We start from the raw sequence: 22,331 nt of genomic DNA on the forward strand, positions 1-22,331 counted from the left end.
ATTCTGGAGTAATTTTAACACTCGAACGAACTCTGTAAGTTGTTGCGTCCGAGAGTTACACGGATTTTTCTAGTTTTTGGGTGGTTTCCACCCCTTGGGGGTGGAGCACTTAATTCGAGCGGGTGGTTTTCCGGGAGCCTTTAATTCTGGAGTAATTTTAACACTTGTACGAACTCTGTAAGTTGTTGCGTCCGAGAGTTACACGGATTTTTCTAGTTTTTGGGTGGTTTCCACCCCTTGGGGGTGGAGCACTTAATTCGAGCGGGTGATTTTCCGGGAGCCTTTAATTCTGGAGTAATTTTAACACTTGTACGAACTCTGTAAGTTGTTGCGTCCGAGAGTTACACGGATTTTTCTAGTTTTTGGGTGGTTTCCACCCCTTGGGGGTGGAGCACTTAATTCGAGCGGGTGATTTTCCGGGAGCCTTTAATTCTGGAGTAATTTTAACACCTGTACGAACTCTGTAAGTTGTTGCGTCCGAGAGTTACACGGATTTTTCTAGTTTTTGGGTGGTTTCCACCCCTTGGGGGTGGAGCACTTAATTCGAGCGGGTGATTTTCCGGGAGCCTTTAATTCTGGAGTAATTTTAACACTTGTACGAACTCTGTAAGTTGTTGCGTCCGAGAGTTACACGGATTTTTCTAGTTTTTGGGTGGTTTCCACCCCTTGGGGGTGGAGCACTTAATTCGAGCGGGTGATTTTCCGGGAGCCTTTAATTCTGGAGTAATTTTAACACTTGTACGAACTCTGTAAGTTGTTGCGTCCGAGAGTTACACGGATTTTTCTAGTTTTTGGGTGGTTTCCACCCCTTGGGGGTGGAGCACTTAATTCGAGCGGGTGATTTTCCGGGAGCCTTTAATTCTGGAGTAATTTTAACACTTGTACGAACTCTGTAAGTTGTTGCGTCCGAGAGTTACACGGATTTTTCTAGTTTTTGGGTGGTTTCCACCCCTTGGGGGTGGAGCACTTAATTCGAGCGGGTGGTTTTCCGGGAGCCTTTAATTCTGGAGTAATTTTAACACTCGAACGAACTCTGTAAGTTGTTGCGTCCGAGAGTTACACCGATTTTTCGAGTTTTTTGGTGGTTTCCACCCCCGGGGGTGGAGCACTTAATTCGAGCGGGTGGTTTTCCGGGAGCCTTTAATTAGCCTTTAATTATGACCCTCACACTTTTTCGAAATTTGACCTCGTTCCCGTTTTTTTCCAAGTCTGGTTTATATCGAGCTGGCACCGCCACAGGTTTTTTTTAAAAAACACCGAGCAATTAATTTAAAGATGAGCAATTCCAAGAGCCTTTAATTAGCCTTTAATTATGACCCTAACACTTTTCCGAAATTTCACTTGTTTTCCGTTTTTTTTCGATGTGGCGGTTCCAGGTTTATGTCAAGCTGGCACCGCCACAGGTTTCTTTTAAAAAACGCGGAGCATTTAATTCGAAAATAGAGCATTTAATTAGCCTCTAATTAGCCCTTAATTATTCCATAGGAAATTTTTCGATTTTCGAATGTGGCGGTTCCAGCTTGATATGGCTGAAGAATTGGCCTTGAGCCAGAGTATAATGTAGATCCTTCTCTAGTGGCATCAGTTTATTTGCAATTGCAGTGATCTGTCGGACGTTGAGTAAATAACCTTTTATTTTCATCGCAGGAACACGGTGTACTTGGTAGTTGAAAAAAACTAGCTAAAACAGAAAAATGCGAATTTTCGCCTGTCAGTCGCGATGAAAAAACACACATTTTTCACTTTTCTTGGTTCCCAACGATTCGTTGGAGTTCAATACCGACACGTTTTACGAAAAATTCGGCCCCACGTCGAGCCTCGTATCCTGTTATACACCATTGATAATTTGTCTGCTCTTGATATTCAAATACGCACGAAATCCCCGCTCATGCAACGTCAGCATCCGAGATTCCGGCATTGCGTTGCGGGGGTGGCGGTGAATACGGATGCAAAGTATTCATTTTTATGCAGATCGCGACTTCCACCTGTAATTACTGTACCGCGTCTCCCACGTGCCGTTCTTTGTGATCCAGAAATCCACGCTGTGATTTTCAACCACCTGAATTCATTTCTTTAGCTTTCACTGCCACCTGAAGTTGGGCTGTTTCGAGGGGAAAATAACGGGAGGTGGAAGAAAATGAGTCGATTAGGGCCGAGGCTCGCTGAAATGAAAAGAGCACGTTTGCAACTGACATTTTTTATCCTGGGTGTGTATACGTCGTTTCCTTATCCACCCCCCGGCATTCGCCCTCAAGGCGGAAGACAGACGTTTTATAACGACTTCTGAAAGGAGAACCTTAACTTTGAGCATTAAAGCGAGGCAATGAATCTTTTAACACTATTTGAAATTTTTGTCTGAATAACAATAAGGGGGTTCGTTGGTAAGAAAATCAATACTTTTCGTTACTTTTATTGTCAGATGTAGCTCTGCAATGACCGTCGAATTTGTCAAATTATTACAGTCACAAGTCACGAAAATATCGTGAATAATATGGAAATAGTACTGGGATTACAAACGCAAGCTTAGCTTTATTTTAAAATACGTAAAAAATCGTTAAACATCTAGTGCATTCGTTCGATTTTACCCTACGAATTAATTGATACAGATTTTCTTTTATTTTTTAATAAATAATATCGACGCAGCGGTGTAGAAATGTGCATTTAACAATGCCGACATAATGGAAACGCAATTGTTTCAGTGAATTTGTTGAAAACAGTCTTCTGAATAAAATAAGCTGTCGTAGATTAATGGATTTCATCAGTGACATCTGAGCTTTTGTTTAATATAATTCCAGTATTATCTATTTTTGTATTTTCAAAGAGATGTTCGTAGCTTAGGAACACAACGATTCAACGAATAGTCAATGTACGACTATCTCGGAATGAAAATAATAAAAAGTATCGAAGTATGGCCAACGAACTTCACAATATTTACTCCTAGCATCACTATATCTAATTCTATGAAATTTTTTCAAGATATCGACTTTCACGCCGAATCACAATAATTCTCACACACGCGAGGCATGCTTCAACGTATTCTAGGCCAAGCGATGCGACCAACGAAGATACCTACTGACTAACGATATCGTCGTTATCCGGTGGTGATTGGCTGGCGAAATGCAGCCAGCGGAGATATCGAATCGAGCATTGCTGTAAAGCTAGACCGCGATATCAAGAGTGTCGCGTCGCGTCGGGGTTTCGATGATAACAGTGGCAGTGGTAATTGTATCAAGTGGAAGGTGATGCCTCGTATACCGAACTAAAGTCGTGCGCCACCTCGGATTACCGTCAATCGCCCCTGCCGCACAATTTACCCACCTTTATCCGATACCCAAGATAAAATGCAAAACACATACTTACGGTAAGCTTACGTTCGGTGTTTGGACACACGAACACGGCATAGATCCGGATATTCTGGCGTTGCATTCGAATGCAGATCACGTCTCGTCGTCCCCATTCGATGAACCCGTTATATCAACCTGTTCGAGTGTCACTCTTACCAAGTTGTACCGTTCGATCAATGGGGCTAAAGGGTTGGCGGCGACCGTCGAGCCGGCTTTGATGGGTCCATAGACAGAATTTCGGATGAACGTGTAAAAACTATTCCATGTCCGATAGGTACGGTAATATTCATTAACGGATTTACGGTGGCTCACTATTTTTGTGGAATCGAAAAAGAAACGAGTTTTCTTTGTACGGTAATTTTACGTGTCTTCGATCAATGTATCGTTTGTTTCTTCTGTCAATTGCGTCGCTGATTTGTGTGAAATTCTCGTAACATTCGTAGTAACTAGAAAAATGCGGTAAAACAGGTATCGTTAAAAAAACTGTTTGAATATCGTTGGAATTACGAAAAACGAGGTAGGCTAAACCATTTTGCGCTATAGTCGATCCTTTTTTGGTGATTGCAACGCAAAATCAGTTTGTTCGGTCAACTCTACTTTTTTAAGTTAAACAAGGCTTAACGTCAATTTATCGTTGCACAAGCGTTTAATTTTCGCAACAGTTACAAGCAAATATAGTAACAGTGATCGTAATGAGAAAGAACAGTAACTGATACTAGACTTTCCGGTAACGGCTAGAAAACTAATTTTCATTTTCTACCTTGAACTATATTTTTAGATTATGGTAAAAAATGAAAATAGTTAAGGACTGAGCGGTAACTGGAACTGAAAATTTCAGTGCGGTAGAGCGAAGACCTTGGGTCACTGAACGTTGGCTAATAATTGCTCTCACATTGGACAGACCGAAATATGGCAGTACCGTAGATCTGGGGAATATCGGTGCGATATTATTTACCCTTGGGCACTCTGTAACCGCTGTATTTTTTCATCCCACTGCGAAACATGCCGCTGTCGCTGAGTTCTATCATCGGCTGAATTTGTTTTCCGACCACTCGGAATACTGCAGTTGTGCAATTATTTCATTTTCAGTCTGCGATCTCTCGAACGGCTGCTGAAGCCAGAGAGAGGAACAGCGCTCGCTACCGTTTACCCTATAGCGTTTATATTCCTACCCTGATGCAGATTCGAACCGTGTGGTATTTCTGCAGCTGATTTTTTACCCACCCGCAGGCATTATTTTCGGTACTCTCGACCGAACCATTTCGCTTCATGAATCGAAGCGATAGATTTCCTGGCTGTTTTTTCTACTCTATCCGCGCTCTTTCACGTTAACGTATTTGTATCGTTTCAATGTTTCGAGTATCAATTTTTGCCTGGTAATCCAAGCTATCGTTTTCAACAAAGGTTCGGAAAAATTCGTGTAATTGAGGAATGAAAAAAGATGCGCGTTCAAGAATTAGATTCGGTTTTGAGGATAAACCGGCCGGTTGCGAAAAAAGCAGAAAAAATATCGGTGAAAAAACCTTGAGTAATTTTATTTGCTGCAACAACGCGTAAACACGAGGTAAACAACATCCCTAACATGTAATAGATATGAATCGAATAACACAAGCTCAGATGCAAATAATTGAAGAAAAAAATTTCGTAATTAGGACGTTTAAAATAATGAAATGCCGATGCTTTTCGTCCGATACTAACGTACTTTGCTCGGTCTAATTATGAAACCTTTTATCAAATTATTGAAATTTGAGCTTGTTGTCGCATGAATTTACTCAGGCTAGACAGTGTCGTCCGATATTCGTGGTTGCTGAAACGTCGATCGCTCTTTAAATTCAAACACTTGATCTCATTCCCCAAAACATACTGAAAGCCAATTCGCAGATGTTAAATAACGAGGATGGTTATCATTATGGCGTAATTTTCCGTATCCAGAGCTCTCGTACAAAGGGGCTGGAGGGTTGACATCCTCGTCGCAAATACTAAAATTTAATTCCGATCCCATCCACCGCGCGTCGGTTTCCAGTCTTCCCCCTTTCGTCATTCGATAATCCATATTTTCAGTCCTGGAGGAAACTCGTGTTCCTCCGCAACTCGGCTTTGCTTTCAATCCAATGTCAGACCTCCGAAGAGCCGCAGAACTAATTGCGTCCCCAAACGTATTGACGGTGTTACAGCTAAAATGGGGGATTCGCATCGCTCCGGATTTAGCAGACCTGGGGAGGATGACGCTGGACGTGGAGGTGGAGAAACTCTCAAGGTTTTCGACAACGTTTTTCCCCTCGCTCAATGCATATCAGTATATACTCGAGTCGTGTATGCGTGTGTCTGGTGGGATTAAATCAAAATCCCTTTTCATTTTGTTTCACCGCGTTCGCTCAGCTCGACAACCTAATGAAGCCGAAATATTTACTCGTCGATATCGCGTGAAATTTTATCCAGGCACCCTCAAACCGTCCCTCATCAAACAACTTGGCGAATACTTCGAAAACCGAGTAACTGGCTACCCTCGAAATCTGGTGTACCTACGCCACTCGTGAAATTTTTTGTGAAATCAATTAAAACACGCGAAGTTTTTGAAATCTTTGGAATAACATCACACGAAGTCCCGGAAATTCTATGAAATTATTGGAATAATTTTTTGAAATCCCCTAGAGTAAACTCATCCGTAATCTCTGAACACCGTGAAATTTCTGATATTAATTTGAAATCGTTTGAAACTATCCGTGATCACTGAAATCGCTGAAATCTTTGAAATAAACAAAAATTCCCGAAAGCCTATGAAATATTTTCAAACCCTTTACAATCTTGTGAAATTTGGTAGATCGTCTGAAATCTTTGAAAAATTTGAAATCAAATGTGATTCCTGACATTATTGAAAATTTCATGAAATATTGTGAAATGTTATGAAATCTTTAACATATTGCAGTCTTAAAATCTGCAAGCGTATACAAAATCTGACGAGTGGCATATACAACTTAGTATATTAGCAACTTTCCTTGCAAATTTTCAGAACGTTGTTTCATCTTGATTCTGGGGACTTTGGGTGGTTACGGTAAATTGGATGGCTTGATCAAGGCCACCGCTAATCGGGTGGTGTAATTGATAAACTCGCTCTTTGATCCGGTCGCAGAAATTTATTCATTTTTTTTTCACAGTAAAAACGCGAGCGCAAAGGGTGAATTTTTGTCTAGCTTGAACCAACTGCTTATATACGCCCTTCGGGAGGAACAAGGAGCCAGGCACTCTCTCTGGGTGAGTGGGAACTACGGGAAACGGTGAAATTCACCAATACGCGTGCGAGGCAACGATCCTTTCGCGTGCGGGGATATTTCCGGCCGTTTTAGAAATGTAATTACGGTGTCGCACGCTACTCGGCTCGCAGCGGTCTTTCAGCAATCGATTCCTTAATCCAGGCTTCGCAATTACCGCATTCTTTCAATATCGCTGATTCCAGGTTGAACAGCAGCCCCAAAGAATTGACCCGAACTCCCGAACTGCGATCCACTTTATCCTCCGACTCATATCTTGAGTTTTCCTAATTTTGTGAAATAATTAACCACCTCACGAAGTAGCGGAAATTCTCTCGGTTATTATTTTCTCGTTACGAAAGAGTGGTGGACACGTTTCGCGGAATATAAAACTGATACGGAACTAAGCAAAATGGCGGACAGGTTCGCCACTCGGCTGGAAAACAGGGGAATTGTCAGGGAATTTTTTTCGATATAAAAATTTCAGGACAATTTCGGTATATTTTGATTATTTATCCAGAACTGTATTTTTCGATTGTGGTAAAAAATGAATATAGTTAAAAGGACTGAGCGGTAACCGGAAATAAAAATTTCGCTCAGTGTCAAAATGGTCAGTGTTTACGGGCGACAGTCTAATTGGCACGGAACACCCCGTACGTCGTTATTTGGATAATATTACGTTAATTGGGTGGCCGAATCAGCGCCTGTGGCTGCATCGTCAAATCAACGCCAGTTTCGGTAATAGAATTTGTCGAGTGATTTGATGCGCACTAGCGTACACTATTGGTTTTCGATTATCGCGTGGCTCCCGGTGCTTTTACGCGTCTTACGCGGGCGTCGGATCTTTCGGTTGAAGGAAATTATGTGTACTCAGCGATTAAGGCGGAATGGTTCCACCGTCTGAAACACCGGTTGGTATCTAAAAGAATAAAAAAAAAAAAAAAACAAAAATCGTTTACTAAATATTAATCAATCTTACCTGCATCCCATGACAATAAACAGGAATTAAAAAAACATCCTTACTGTGGATAGAATTGAAACTGAGCTAATTGGAATAACACGAACTAAGATATCAACAATTTACGAAAAAGTTTTATCATTGGAACGTTCAAAATGATTTCTCTGGTGTTTTTCATCCGATTCTAAGATTGTTGGAGTTATTTTTTCTTTTTTTTTTTAACCATAGAAATCTTTAGAGATTGTTTGAAAAACATTTGGGCATTCAGTTGTCTCAAGAGTGGATAAAATAGATTTCTACGAATACTACTCAGCAGTAAAATAAACTCAAAATTATTAGAATCGGATAAAAAATATCAGAGTTTAATAAGTTTGAATGTTCTGACTGTAAAATCTTTCATCGAACCATTGATATCTCAGTTTTCGTTGTTCGAATTCGCTTAAAAGAATTTTTATTACATGCCAGGTATGTTGTTCTGTGCACTTGCACCATCATATTGGCGCAAATAACATTGCTGGTAATTGAAACGGTTTTTTTTTTTTTTGTCTTTCATTCTCTTAACTTTTGTATCAGATGACGAGGCCTAAATTCATCCTTAAAGCTCCATTCGGCGCGAAGCTCAGCTTGGAATAAACAAAAAAACGCTTTTCTAAAATATCACCGAGTTTCCGCAGCGCTGAGCTGGTGAAATTTGAACTCTATTACAAGTAGGATCGGGTTAACGATGCCTCTCTGTAATTGGTCTCTCGTATCTCCACCTTTCCATCCACTCTTTCCGTTTTCCTTATCGGCGCCCTTTCCCCTCTCATTTCCCTCCGGTTTCCGATTTCCGATTTCCGATGTAATTATAAGTGCCGTCCCCAAAAGGTCTCGGCTTCAATATTACGGTGAAACCGCCTGTCAATTTTCTCACAACATTTAAACCGATCGTCCGATGACGATCCTTCCCTTTTTCTATCCACCGTTACAATCTTTGTTCACTACATTTAGCACTACGTAGATTCCGGCTCCTCGGTTATATCAGTTTGCAAACCTTGGACCTTCGATAAATTTTTCCGGTTGTCAAAATCGGCACAATAGCAAGTTTTTAATTGAAGACGGGAAGTTATTTTTCAACATATCTGTTTCCTGTTGAAAAAGATTCTTGCAATTCACCTTAATATTTGTACCATGATAAACTTTCGTATTTACAATTTTGTCGCTGGTGAAAAAAAAAGAACTGTAAATCACGAGATTAAATCTATTTAATATCGTAAAGTTTAAAACCTTTTGAAGGAACAGCAGACAAACATATCGAATTATTTTTTGGCGCACAAAAAGACGCCGAGTATGGATTTCTAGAAATAATTAGATTAAATTTCTGGAAATAAGATTCTCGTAGCAATTCCACAGTTGTGTAATATTATACTTTACGGTTTTCATTCGAAATCCTCAAACTGTGAATTTGACGTGTATGGATATTGTTATTATGGCTATATGCATATGCATATATACGTACATAACATGTATAACGCAAATGCAGGAACACTTTTAGTCGTGGACGAATGCTCGGTACTTTTCGTGACTCAGTGAAACTTCCATTGGAACTTTGCCAACCCCTCAACGACACCCCAAACACGTCTGGATGTAGGAGAGGAAAATGTGAACAGAACGTCGCAAACTTGACAACATGACACGATCCACGACTAGATCACGTATTAATAAGCCATTTAGACTCCGAGTCTCCCTTAGTTTTCTTCCGTAACCTCTATTTCCAACTTCCCCTATCATTCGTCCCTCTAGTTCGCAAGCTATTGGCAGTTCTCGTTATTTTTATTGTTATTAATATCGTTGAACAAGTCATAAGCTCGTCAACACGCGCATTTATAGGTACGGTGTTCACATCTATAGGTGTCAGTGAAAATGTTCCCGAACCAAACTTTCACCCTCATATATTGGCAGGCACTCAACCGTAACTGTTTTCGAGATGGTATACGCTATTTGATACAGAATGTGAGACTGATGTTGTCGCTGCGACGCGATGTTCTAACCGAAGAATTTATTCTTTCTGAAGTGCTTTTCTTCCAAGCATGTGAATATCAAACTGAATATTGGCGAAGCTGGTCACAAAGAATAAATAAGACATTCGTGTGAAATGCTTCTTTTGGTTGTAGACATTTGAAGCTTTTCTTCCCCCAACGCCTGCTTAGAAAGATCGATCTTCGAAGTCTGTGGAACGTATGTAAAGTGGCTCAATTTTGATCAGTACGCGGTTAAACGTCGTTTGCGCATGCGCACAAGCGGAGTGCTTGATTTTACACCCTTGGGCTTACTTCGGCGCATGCGCACTTTCAGACGACGCAATTTTACGCACCGTGTCATTGGGCGTAAGTTACGTAATCGAGGCTACTTGCTCCATCAGTGGGATACAAGTTTCATAAGTCTTATATTTCCAAATTCGAATGTTGAATTTGACAGACATTTATGAATTTTAACACAACCTCAATTCGACGGGTTTTTGTACATTTCAAAAAGTCCATTTCGTTGACGAGGAGGGAAGCAGTAAAATGTGCCATTATTACATACTCCAGATGGTAGATTTGAAGAAATATAGCCGAATGGACGATTTTAAGATGAAGGAAATTCAATACAATTTAAATAAAGATAGAAGACGACAAATACATTCGACGGTATTAGACGCGGTAGATTTAGAACGAGTTATTGTATCATAATTGTATTTGAAACATGGACTGATTTAAACTTCTTTTCGAAATGCTGTATTTTCAAAATTAGACACATTTGAATTATCTTTATTTTCCCCTTGAAGTGCGAACGAGGGGAGAGAAGGTTAATTGGAGTAAAAGTTATATCAAAGGGAGAAAAAGTTTGAGATGCTTTGAGTGCGGTTAAAACGCCGCCGCTATGCGTAATATTTACTTGTGTATACTGTACATCCACCTATACTTATGTTGACCCACAGCTCCTGTAATTTGGTGGGATTTCAATTTCACGGTTTGGAAAACCCGGTTGCAGAAGCTGTGAAAAATTTTTGTCATTACCAGCCATCACTCTCAGGTCGCACGGTGAAGAGAGTTGACAGTCAGGGGAGAAATTATCTCCGCGCTTCCGTTCCTTGGCAAGCGAAAGTGGTTCGCGATCGTATTTTTAACTTTTTATACACAAGTGTCGAGCACCACTGATTACTTTCTGTAATTAATTACGTTGAAATCCCGAGTTAGGAGGAAAAACTTTTGGTACAAATGATTGTTTTATTGCTTATCTATATATTACAATAAAATATACGAATTTAAGAATAATCGAGGTAGAGTTTTTCGGATTTTTTCTCCAATCCCAGTTGCAGAAAGCGTGAGTGCCTTTCATTTCTACACGCATTCTTACTGACAATATCGAAGATTCACACATTTCTTACAATTTATGTTATTCAAAATACTTACTCTCGGAATTATTTTTGGAAAACTTTATGTTTATCCTTATCACTTTTTTACACTCCTAATTTTCCAACGGTAAATAAAACCGTTTCGAAACTTTTTTTCGCCAAGATGATCATAATTCACGACTGTTGCACGCTATCGCAATAACTGTTACAGTACCTCGATTATATCTGAATTCGTACATCTTATTGTAATGATGAATACGCAACGGAGCAAAGAAATTGGTACCAATAGTCTGTCCGTGTACGATTGTAATGTTTGATTGGAGTATGTAACTAATTACAATTGCCATTTGTAAGTAAAAGACAAGATATACCGATTAGACTTGCAGTTCATTGTTAGAAACATTGTAATAACATATTACAATTGTAATTTGCATTTGAAATTTCTATATAACAAATCAGAAGTATAATGAGTATTTCAAATGTTAGTGTTACAATGTAATAATCACAGCGTTTTTAATCGCAAATTACAAGTGAAATCGGAACGGTTACAATTAAATATGAAAAATGTAATTAGAACAATAACAATCACAAATTACAAGTGTAATTAGAACAAATCTAACTAAAAATCGGGAATGTAATTAATATTTGAATTCTTAGTAGAATTGATCAGTATTTGGAAAATTCCAATACCAGTTACATTTGTAATTTGTAAACGTAGTTTGTAATTACAACGTAATTAATTGCGAAAATCGTCTATTGTCGTACAATTTTTATACCTCGTGATGTCGACCAGTCTGTTAGCGATGTAATCCCATCTCATTAGTGAATTCTCCGAATTATATTGATGAGCAAATTTCTGTCTTGTTGCAGTTCGGTATCAAATCGTCACACGGATATCCTGCAGGTGAATTGTTGCTACCGCAGGAGAGATCGTTGCAGAGAAACACTGTTTCCGCAAAACTTCGAAACAAGGTTCGTCACTCAGACATTATTTTCTATCAATTTGAATATACGTGCTCACGTTACAGCCTTGAATTTTTGTGAATAAAAAAAAGAGAATACTGCTATCAACGAAAACATAAAACTTTGTTCACCGTGTAGCCGGACTGTTTTTCTCTTTCTCATCCGTTGGTTTGGTTCAATTTTTTTGACAAGTATGAACGTAAAAATGGGGTAGCTACTGACAAACGTTTATTCGAGGGCAGATCTAATCGTAAGCTTCGCTGGAGTCCAGGTTCAGAATTATGCGGACGCATCGATCTCTGACACTGTAAACTATACACGTGCAGATCGTGTACGCACACACAGCAACACCTGGCGTTGATGAAAATACAAATAATTGATAAATATCAACAGCTATTTCGGGTATAGATATTTGTGGGTAAACTGAAACCCAGCGGAATTGCGTTCTGGCACGTAGAATATTTGATTCGATTGACGGATACCAAAATTTAGTGTGGAATATCCGCGTTACATAATTTTAATCACAAATTTCATTTCAAATTGAAAATAATTTCAATTGCAGGCACACTAACCGTTCCGATTCTCAAATTACTTGAATTCAAGTTCGCAGAACTTGTTTCGGTCAGCTGTACTTCTGAAAGTGTTTGCCGTTTGAAATCTTATGAAATTGTTCACAAATTTTCGCCAATCTATGAAACGTGAAGCAACGAAGGATTAGAATTCTTGATCTCGTTGACGATGAAGTTTCACGTAACGTAATTACTGACCGCTCACCAATATTTTTTACCACTTCAACTTCGGAGATGAATTTGGCCTAGCTGAGATTTTCACGTTCAACTGGAAGAAATTTGTTCAATTTTTTTCACTAGAATATCACCTATCACGAATCCAAAGTAAAATCGATTGTTGCAGTTTTGCGTAGTGTAAATTCTCTCTCGCTACGCTGATAGAAATTTTTAGTTCCGGTTACCGCTCAGTCCCTAACTATTTTCGTTTTTTTACCACAATCGAAAAATACAGTTCTATATACAAAATGAAAATTAGTTTTCTTGCTGTTACGAGAAAGTCTGGTATCCGTTACTATTCATTTTTAGTTACTGTAACAAATGAAATTTTTCTCAGTGTATAAGTCAACTTAAATATTTTTCAAACTTCCAGCCTCTTTGTTTATTGCTATTAAAATTATCGAATCCCAATATTCCAAAGTCCTGCTATACAACCACCCTGCACACATGAATTTATACACATATGTAACACGAATAGCGATGAAAAGCGAACCGTCCTAATTCAATCAAGTCGGTAGAAGCGGAGAACGTGAATCGAGCGGCCATATCGGAAAATAGAGTTGATTGCATTTCTGGTTGCTTGTATAGTAGATAAGTGTATTTGATATCGGTGCACAATAGCACTAATACACCCTTTCCTCGACTGTCTTCGCCCTTCACACCGCAAAACCACAGCCTAAGTAGTTGCCAAGTTTCCAGTGCACACACGCCTGTGATATATAATTGATTTTTCGCCACACGTATAACACGGACACGGCGTAAGCTTTCCTTCCAAATACGTTGGATTAATTACACGCATGGAACACGTGACACGTGATAAAATTCTCCCCCTTTGGTGACAGCTATTTATAACTGTCAATAACTGGGCGAATTTTATCGTGAATTACAACTAATTTCATCAGCAAACATCAGACGCAAAGTTTAGTCGAAAAGCCGTGAGAAAAAAAAAATTGTGAAACAATGTTGCATGGTTTGAAATTGTATAATCGCGTTGAAAAAATTTATTACGACGATTACTCGACTCAAATAACTGCGTTTATTTGGAAGAATTAATTTTCAATCGACTAGGAGACACGGTTTTTTTCAGTGATTTTTTCAGACACTTGGTTAATCGCATAAATTTCTCACTCACCTTGATAAGCAAATCGGCAAAGGCTTTTACGTAATTAAAACCCAATAATTTGGTACGTTCCAAAACTTTTTCAGCATCTGAAGGGTGGCCTGTTTTTTATGAAACGCAATATTCAGTTGATTGAAATTGAAGTCCATCTGTCATATCGAATTCACTATCGATTTAATTATCTAAGCCTGATTTGAATTAATCGAATCACATCAATTGGAATAATCATTCGAATCGAGTTATTTTTTATTTTCATTGCAATTATAACCGTAAACGATAATATTTCACACAATGAGTTATAATATCTTTAATAAACACTCGATTACGAAAATATAAGCATTAGGCTGTATAAAAAAATCGATGATTTGTTTTTTCGCAATTCAAGTCGAAAATATTGTTCGAAATTACGAAAAAAATGCTGACCATGTTTCAGCTCTTAATATTAATACTTGGAGGTGCGTCATCATGATTTTCTATTTACCATTTAAATAACACGGGGCAATTGTTTTTCAAACTCTGAAATTTTATAACTCGTCAACGCATTAGCGTACCGATTAAGACCAAAACGTATTTTTATATGGAATTGAACGCTCTACAAAAATGGTTTGTATAATTTTACGATAAATCTACTCTTTCAAAAGTTATTTAATATCAAAGGTCAACAAAGGACCTTGCGGTCCTTAGAAAATCGCGACGAAGCACCTCTAAATATTAATATTAAAAGCTGAAACTTGCACAGCATATTTTTTTTTCCGTCATTTCGAACAATATTTTCAACTTGAATTTTGACAAAAAGTTAAATGATTCTTTTTATACAGTCTAATGAACACGAAACCAAATTCTTGTAGTTTGAATCAAAAGTGTGAAAAATGATCGGAAACAGATTTGTTCATCAAAGAATTAAAAGCGCGTATACGCGATGTAAGCTGTGTACTTGCTAATTAGGTTCCATCGGTTTCCTTGGGGCGTGGGTGTAATATGTAAAAGCACGATGCAGACCAGTGCAGCCTATTTCAGGCCCCAGGTTCAATGAATTCTGTGTTTTAGCAAACCGAGGCGCGTGGTCCTGCTTCGTCGACACCCCGAGATTTGAGTTTTGCTTATGCTAAAGGTTGAGGCGGAAGTGTCAGTCCGCAGCAATCTGGCTGAACCGAGCAATCAAAGCATTTCAAATTTAAACTGTTCTACTTACCATATAACTGCGTGCAACGGTAAACAGAACCTAGGACTACTTACTTCTTTTGATTATACATTTTACATCGCAGACTAATAAATTATAGTTATACTGTACAGAACCAGAGTCAAGAATCATCTCAGATTTTACCGAATGCTTCTTGCTAGATTTTCACGAAATTGGAACTCAAACTGATCTAATTGTAAGCTCGAGCGATCCTATACTTTTTAATTTCATTTTCATTTATCGTCGGCCAAGTTTGACCCTGCAACTTCAACCTATTTTCACCATTATTTTACGAAACGTAAACGTTCCAGAGATATCAAATCGAACTCCAAATGTATCTCGATAATAGCGTTAAAAAAATGCTAAGAGGATGTGTCGCTGTAACTTTTAGGTGCTTTAAAGGAGTACTGACGATACAGTTCTTACATAGTTATTATATTTGTTTCGTGTTCTTCAGTTTTTTCAACTATTCATTGCGCTTTTTATGGAACTGAAACACGAAGCCAGATTTTGCTAAAGGTTAGAAATGCGGTTTTTGTGATTTCGAACTCGATTAAAAATAAAATAAATCTACAACCGTGCTAAAAGCTTTTTACAGCCAGATTCGTTATCGGAATACAGAATACAGAATACAGAATACAGAATATCCGAATATAGAATAAATTCGTTTCTCGCAAACATCGATGTGATTGAAACTCCCTTTCAACAAAACAAATCGTTGCTTCGTGTGAAGCCTTGTATTTCTTAGTTGTAATCAATACCACCAAGTTTTAAAAATCATATCGGTACTTTCACGTTTTTTTTTAATCTACACAAAGACCCCTTAACGCGATCTATGCAGCGAACAAAACGAAATGCCAGTCTAACAGGAGCAGGGAAATACGTAAGACGTACAGAATAGAATGGAAATTCGGATAGTGCGAGATATGGGGGATGATCGATGGGGGCCGAAGACTGATGGTACTGTACGAAACGCGACAGAGGCTCATGGACGGCGACAAATTGCGTGCAGATCCGAGCTGGATTTGTTCTACCCACTTTAACCGTTACTCTCACCGGGATTCACCGCGCATTTCACGAATAGTTAAGAACAACGGACACTCCGACTCTTTTGACCCACTGCATATGGGGAATTCCATGGGAATCCAACCAACGCGCGACCCTCGCCATTTTTCGTTTTGTTCAAAATTTTTTCTCCAATTTTTCTAACTCTGAAACAGTACTCTGAAATTTTTCAGATCTTTTTGTTCAATTGGTTGATTATTTATAAATATTGCGAGTGCTTTTGAAAGGGATGTATTTCAAAATTTTGAAAAACTTGTAGAAACTGTATCTTCTTTTGCAAACGTTTCAAGACCGAGTCCTTGACGTGCTGATTTATTTTATTCAATTTTTTTTTTAACGCTTTTAGTTGGTTTGATCAACTAAAACGTTGTTTAAACGGTCTGAGAATTTTAATAAAATTCTCGTAATTTCTGTTTTTCACTTAGAACATTTCTAGATCGGTTTAATTATGAAGTTGATAACAAAAAAAAGTTCAACGTACCAAAAAAAAGAGTAAAATGTCGTCCCACATTAAGGGAACCGGTCTAGAAATTTTCAAAGTGTAAAATAGAAGTTTTGAGAATTATTTGGAATTTTCAGAACGTTCGTACCTACAATATTTTAGTTGACCAAAAAAATTGAAAAAGTCGATCTTTCATTGGCCCGATTTTGAAACGTTTGGAATAGAAAATACAGTTTAAAAATCACTGCAAATATTTATAAATAATTGAGTAGTTTAATAAAAAGATCTGAAAAAATAGTCGGGATCAATCACATTTTTAACCTGGCTGTACTGTGGTGTTAATCCCCTACATCCTCGAAAACTGAACGATTTCAGTTCATTCTGGTTAATTTTATACTCTGATGGATGTCGAGATTCGTTCGAATGCTTTTGCAGAATCGGATTGATTAAAAGCGAAAGCTTCGTCAGGCTGGATTTTGACCTTGTAAGAGTACGACTTCAGTCAAGTGGTAAGTCCTGAAAAATTTTCTAAATCGAAATGACCCTTGTCGATTTAAAGTTATTAATTATAGCGTATAGCAGTATGGATGAAGGGGGACGAACGAACGATGAAAACGTGTATTTTACCCGCCTATCGAGAGTTTCAACGTTATTGGAAATCGGATGGAATTGAATCAGCCGAAATTTAATCCGTTTTTGAAGTTTTCCTCCGATCGGATACAAGCATCCCGCCACACGTGATATACTCGGCTATTATTGTTCCAGGCGGGTACAAATTCTCCCGATTGTAATTGTTATTGATGGAGAATAAGAAGTGCATCGACTAGGTTCGGGAGTTCTGGACTCGCCGTCCTGTACGACTTATCGCAATAGGTTCGGGGAGCCTCGGGATAGGGGAAGCAAGAAGGAAACAGGGGAAGAAAAGGGAGAGCTCGGCCAGGGTTTGGTGAGTCACCAAAAATTCGAACCACCCCTCTCTCCACGAGGCCAAGACTCACCCTCCACTTTCTCGTATTCCTTTCCTCGCAGCTCTTTGTTTTTCACGGATTTTATATAGTTTCTTTCTTGTTAAGGATCCGACTTCTGTGATCATCTACTTCTCAAACATTTTTTTTCCCTTCATCTCTCTTCAAACAGAGTGACACTATTTCGGTACGCTTTCACCTTCTTTTTTTTATTCCGAGTGGAAACTCTGACAAGTTCACTTTCTGGTTTTTTTTTTTTTGGGAATTGTTGAAAAACTTTCTGCTTTTTAGTCTTATTTTTTGGCTATCAAGGAGCGTGAGTCACTTTATTTGTGAATTGAAAACTATTCGAATAAACGAAAATTCGGGGAATGTTTTTCTCACCTGCACGAAAGATGCTATAAATATTTGATAATTCTGCATTTCTCAAATTCGTTTATCCCCCAGGTAATCGAGGTGAGCAAGCGAACACTTTGACGAATGAAAATTAATTTTCTTTTCCTTTATCGTTGTTCTTGGTAAACTTCTTTGAAAGTGCTTTTCGAACTTTTACTCAATTCGTGTTCGCTGACTTGTACTCGCACACAACAACGGCGGGGCCATTTTCAATGGAGAGCTCTCAACGTTGTTCAAGAACCGCGTGACCTGTAGGGAAAATCAATTAATTAGATTCCGACATCGGTTTATTGTCGAGTGATTTATAGCCGGAAGAGAAACGATATTTTCACCGCAACTTTATCCGGATCGGTTGGACAGATTCGGCACGATCGGAAATGTTTCGGAAGGCTTATTTAGAGTGCCATCCGTCTCCATTACAGCATATTGCTACGTGACGAGGAGGACGTACACAAATTTGCGTTCACATCGAGGGATGCGAAATATGTGAAAACGCGAAAACGCGAAACGCTCCAATCCCCAGCCTGTGCACCGCGATTTGCACGACCGCCGGCACCGTTCACGGGGTACATTTACCCTCGTAAATCCGTCATGTGAAACTGAAATAGAGCTCGGAGTGCGTTTACGACTGAGTCTATACCACCGACGTACTCTTGGTTTACAGTCACGACGCGCGTGCTGTAAAATTGCTCATTTTTATACACGAATTTAAACGCTGCACTGCCGCACAATAAGCTCACGCTTGTACTTCGCTGTTAAGAAACCGCAATGGATTCGTTAAGCTAGAAGCTCGAGGGTCTGATAGTTTTCAAATTAAACCGGGGTAAGCCTCCTTACTAATCACGACGAGTCTTGAAGTAACGGCTGCGCTATTTTCGAATATGAAGATGTTTGCTACGATTCGAAAGAAACGTAGCTACGCTAAATACACAGATGTACCTGAATTTTAATGGTTCGTTAAGTTCTTTCTGCACACCAGCTAGTTTTAAACAGTTCACGAATAGTTTAAACTCCTGTACAAACATCGGTGGGTTAAATTCATGAATGTCATTTCGTTCAGGATGTAAGCTCAGAATTTAAGTGATTTTTTTTTCCTCAATAGTTATCCCACTATTTATTCATGAAACTATATGGTTGAATAATTTAACAAAACTTTGATTCGTAGGGTTTGATATGTTTTGCAATCAGTCAAAGGTGACATAATATGTTTTGCAGGTGAATTTCATTCTGAATTCCTACAGATATTTTTCTAATTTTCCATAGGCATAATCTCACAGATCGCTTTCGAACAACGGACAAGTGCAAAGGAGCATTTTAATCGTATAAGAAAATATATGAATTAAACGCGAGAATATTTTTCATCCGTTGCCCAGATACTCAATAATTTTTTCTATGTTAAGAGAAGGTGTTCGTGAAGTAATAGTTTGTATAGGAGAATATTTTCAGGATACCACTTCGAAATATCCTGTAAATATCCCGTTCCAAAACATACGAGGATGACCTGAAAGCCACTTAGCAAACGAGCTCTCTGTTGTACGCATCTATTTCCATTAGAAACTCATGGCGAAACTTTGGCCAGCCCGTACCCTATTGCTCCGGCGTAATTAGGTCCAAATTACAACCTCAGCTGTCCGCGTACATGTACTTATCCACCATATCCCAATTATACAATAATGACACACACCGCATTAATTATGAATTAAACGTCGATGATAAATTACTTTTTGCACTCAAAAATCTATCAATCTCTGATCGAACTGTTTTCGGAACGGCTAATTTAATCTGAGGTCAAATTCACAAAGTAAAAAATGGCGGTGCATCTATCGAAGGAATTGAAGTCGTTTGTTAGGATCGAAAAATATTTTATCACGATCGATTAGATCGAGCTTTTGCGGTTCCTTGTGTCCCACTTGAAGTGCTAACGCGTTCACTTTGTTATCTAGCTGGTTACCCGCCGTTCTATTCGGTTTCAATAACGAAAATGACGTGACTTTTGCCTACGTCCATTTAATATTCTCGAACGATTATGCAAGGCGGCAGGAAAAGTTTTACTGCTTAAAATTCATTCGAACTGCAAATGGAAGCCTGGAGATGACCTAGGAAAAGTAGGTACCTACTTCCATCCACTGTTGGTTATATCCATCCGTATAGATTTACTCAAATGGCGTACCGAATGGGCTGTGCAGCAGCCACTACCGTTTACTACCAATTTGAATACAGCGACGTGCCACCGGATTTAGAAATGCATTCGTGAAAGGCTCGGTGGTTAAAAACGACCCTTATGTATTTCCGAAGTTTGATGAATCTGACAGACCCGATAATAAATCTTTCATATTTCGGTACGAGGCACGACTCTGTGCTGGACTGATTTTTACGTATACCAATACAATGTTTTCATCAAGATACCAATTGACGAGTCGATCAAGAGCAGATTAGTCAAATTTTTCGGAAAATCAAGATTTCCATTGCTTTCAAATTCAAATTCCATTATAGCAAAATACATGTCAAAAAAATTATGAACAAGTGATGTTCGATCGAAAGTGGTTTAATCTATCGATTTTGCAGTTTAAAAGCCCTCGACTCTAATCAAGATAAAAATCTTTGATTTTATTTAATCAAAACGGAACAAATCCTCGTTAATGCGTTTCAAATATTTTACAAACACAATTTACTAATTTTTCAGAATCTTGAAAGATTTGTTTTGAATCAAAAATTATTTTACCAGTTTTGCTATGTTTGTGTTGTTATAAAATGAAAAATTCGCGATGAACGATTTGCATCGAACATTACATAAAAAAAAGTTCAAATCCATGTTATATTCAGTCAAAGCTTGGTGTACAAAAAGATTTTGAATATCATTTGAACTAAAGCAACGCGAAAACTCCGGCAGAAATCTGGCGAAGATGATAAACGGTGAAAGTGTTGGATCTTTGCATACCTCGAAAGGTCACATACAGCTAGGCCGGTATCTCTTCCGGTGTGCGAGGACTTTTCCACCCGATTTGTGGATGACAATGAGGAACAGTCATTTGTAACCGGGCGTTCCCGTCTGGACTCCGTAGCGCCCTTTTTCCGCATTCAATCAATACCCGATTCCACCCACCGCTAAACGCCTGCAGGGCCAACTCCCACGCGCAACCAGATCCTAAAGGATTAAACGTTCATCCCGGTGTAATCCTTTCCTACCGTGGGTGGTAGGTAGAGGCGTCTACAGCGTGCACGAAAAGCAGTCGCCGCATTACACCGTCGATAGTGCAAAGCTTTGCGAAGCTCCTCTCGTCACGGTACCGGCGTTTCTGAAGACTAAAAAAATCACCAGCAACCATGATTGGATTTTCATTAATGATGTATAACCACATTCTGTAAATTAGAAAAATCGTGTGAGATTCAGTCGCCGATGTTTGATCGATTCTTCGTTGCAGTCATGACATGTTATAGACGGTGCGAAAGCTCTTTTGAGAGATGATTTACATAAGAAAAACAGATTTTCGCGCCTACAAGTAATGCTCTACGACTAACGGATATTGACGGACTCTGAGCTACCTTTGTTCATTTTGTTTCTGTAACAAGATCCTTTCTAATTCGTTGTAGCTATCGGCGGACAATGCATCCAATGGGGTGATGATAAAGATCAGAGATTTTGTGATATCGTAAATAGGATTAGAACGGTATGGCAGAGTTCAGGCTTGAACAACGTGGTCTGTGTGTCTACTTCTATCAATCGATCCATTATGTCGATATTAAATGATGAAGAACAATGGAGTCTGGCAGTCATTGTTCGGAGGATATAATGCCCAATCGCTTCTTGCCGTGTCAAACTGTTTAACGGAAAGTCCGCTCTAGCGCAATGCAACATTTTCGTGATTGTGTTACGTTGGAAGAGCAACTTCCTCAATGCCCGTCAGCGGAATTGTGCCTTTTCCAGCCATTGCACAGGTACTCGTACCAGTTTTCATCGTGTTGAAATATTTTTGTACAGGTTTAAATCAGTCGCTCAAAAGAGTGTCACTATTTCTGCAACCATCCGACACCCGAACCAAATTTGAATAATTAAATACAAATTCGATTCCGGTACTATCTAACTCCTTTCGCATGGCGATGATGAATATTTTCTTCTTCAAGCTTCCTTGTGAATCATCTTTTGTGCCATTGTGATAACAAACTGACAACAACAACGATATCGTCGTGAAAATAATCATGTTGGTTGAACATCGTCTGAGGCTTCCTCGCTGTCGACCCGCCTGCTAATCGAGACCTACCAATGTTATCTCGTGATTGTTATGATTAGCGAAGTCAAGGTGCGGTCAGTGAACGGTCGAAGGAAAGCGGACCTTCGGAGAAAAGATCATGGCACGCAAAAGTGGGTGCGAACAAGACCAAAGTGACTGCAGAGGATGGAGGTCGGACCAGTTTCCTCTATACTTCCTGGTAGCCGCACAATACTGTAGATCGCGAAGGGTTCCCTTGAGAATGGAACGCGGTCTGTAGT

The 22,331-nt window shown here is 39.0% G+C and overlaps 1 protein-coding gene across 1 annotated transcript in view; it reads left to right on the plus strand.

The window, feature by feature from the left end:
• The window catches only part of LOC124301494 (protein tincar), a 131,065-nt gene that overhangs the window by 53,088 nt on the left and 55,646 nt on the right, over nt 1-22,331 (plus strand). The window contains exon 2 of the mRNA XM_046756615.1: nt 11,797-11,898. The gene's annotated coding sequence lies outside the window, so the exon portion shown is untranslated. The remainder of the gene's footprint in view (nt 1-11,796; nt 11,899-22,331) is intronic.

Source organism: Neodiprion virginianus, chromosome 3 (assembly GCF_021901495.1).
Source record: "Neodiprion virginianus isolate iyNeoVirg1 chromosome 3, iyNeoVirg1.1, whole genome shotgun sequence".
NCBI classification, from domain to species: domain Eukaryota; kingdom Metazoa; phylum Arthropoda; class Insecta; order Hymenoptera; family Diprionidae; genus Neodiprion; species Neodiprion virginianus.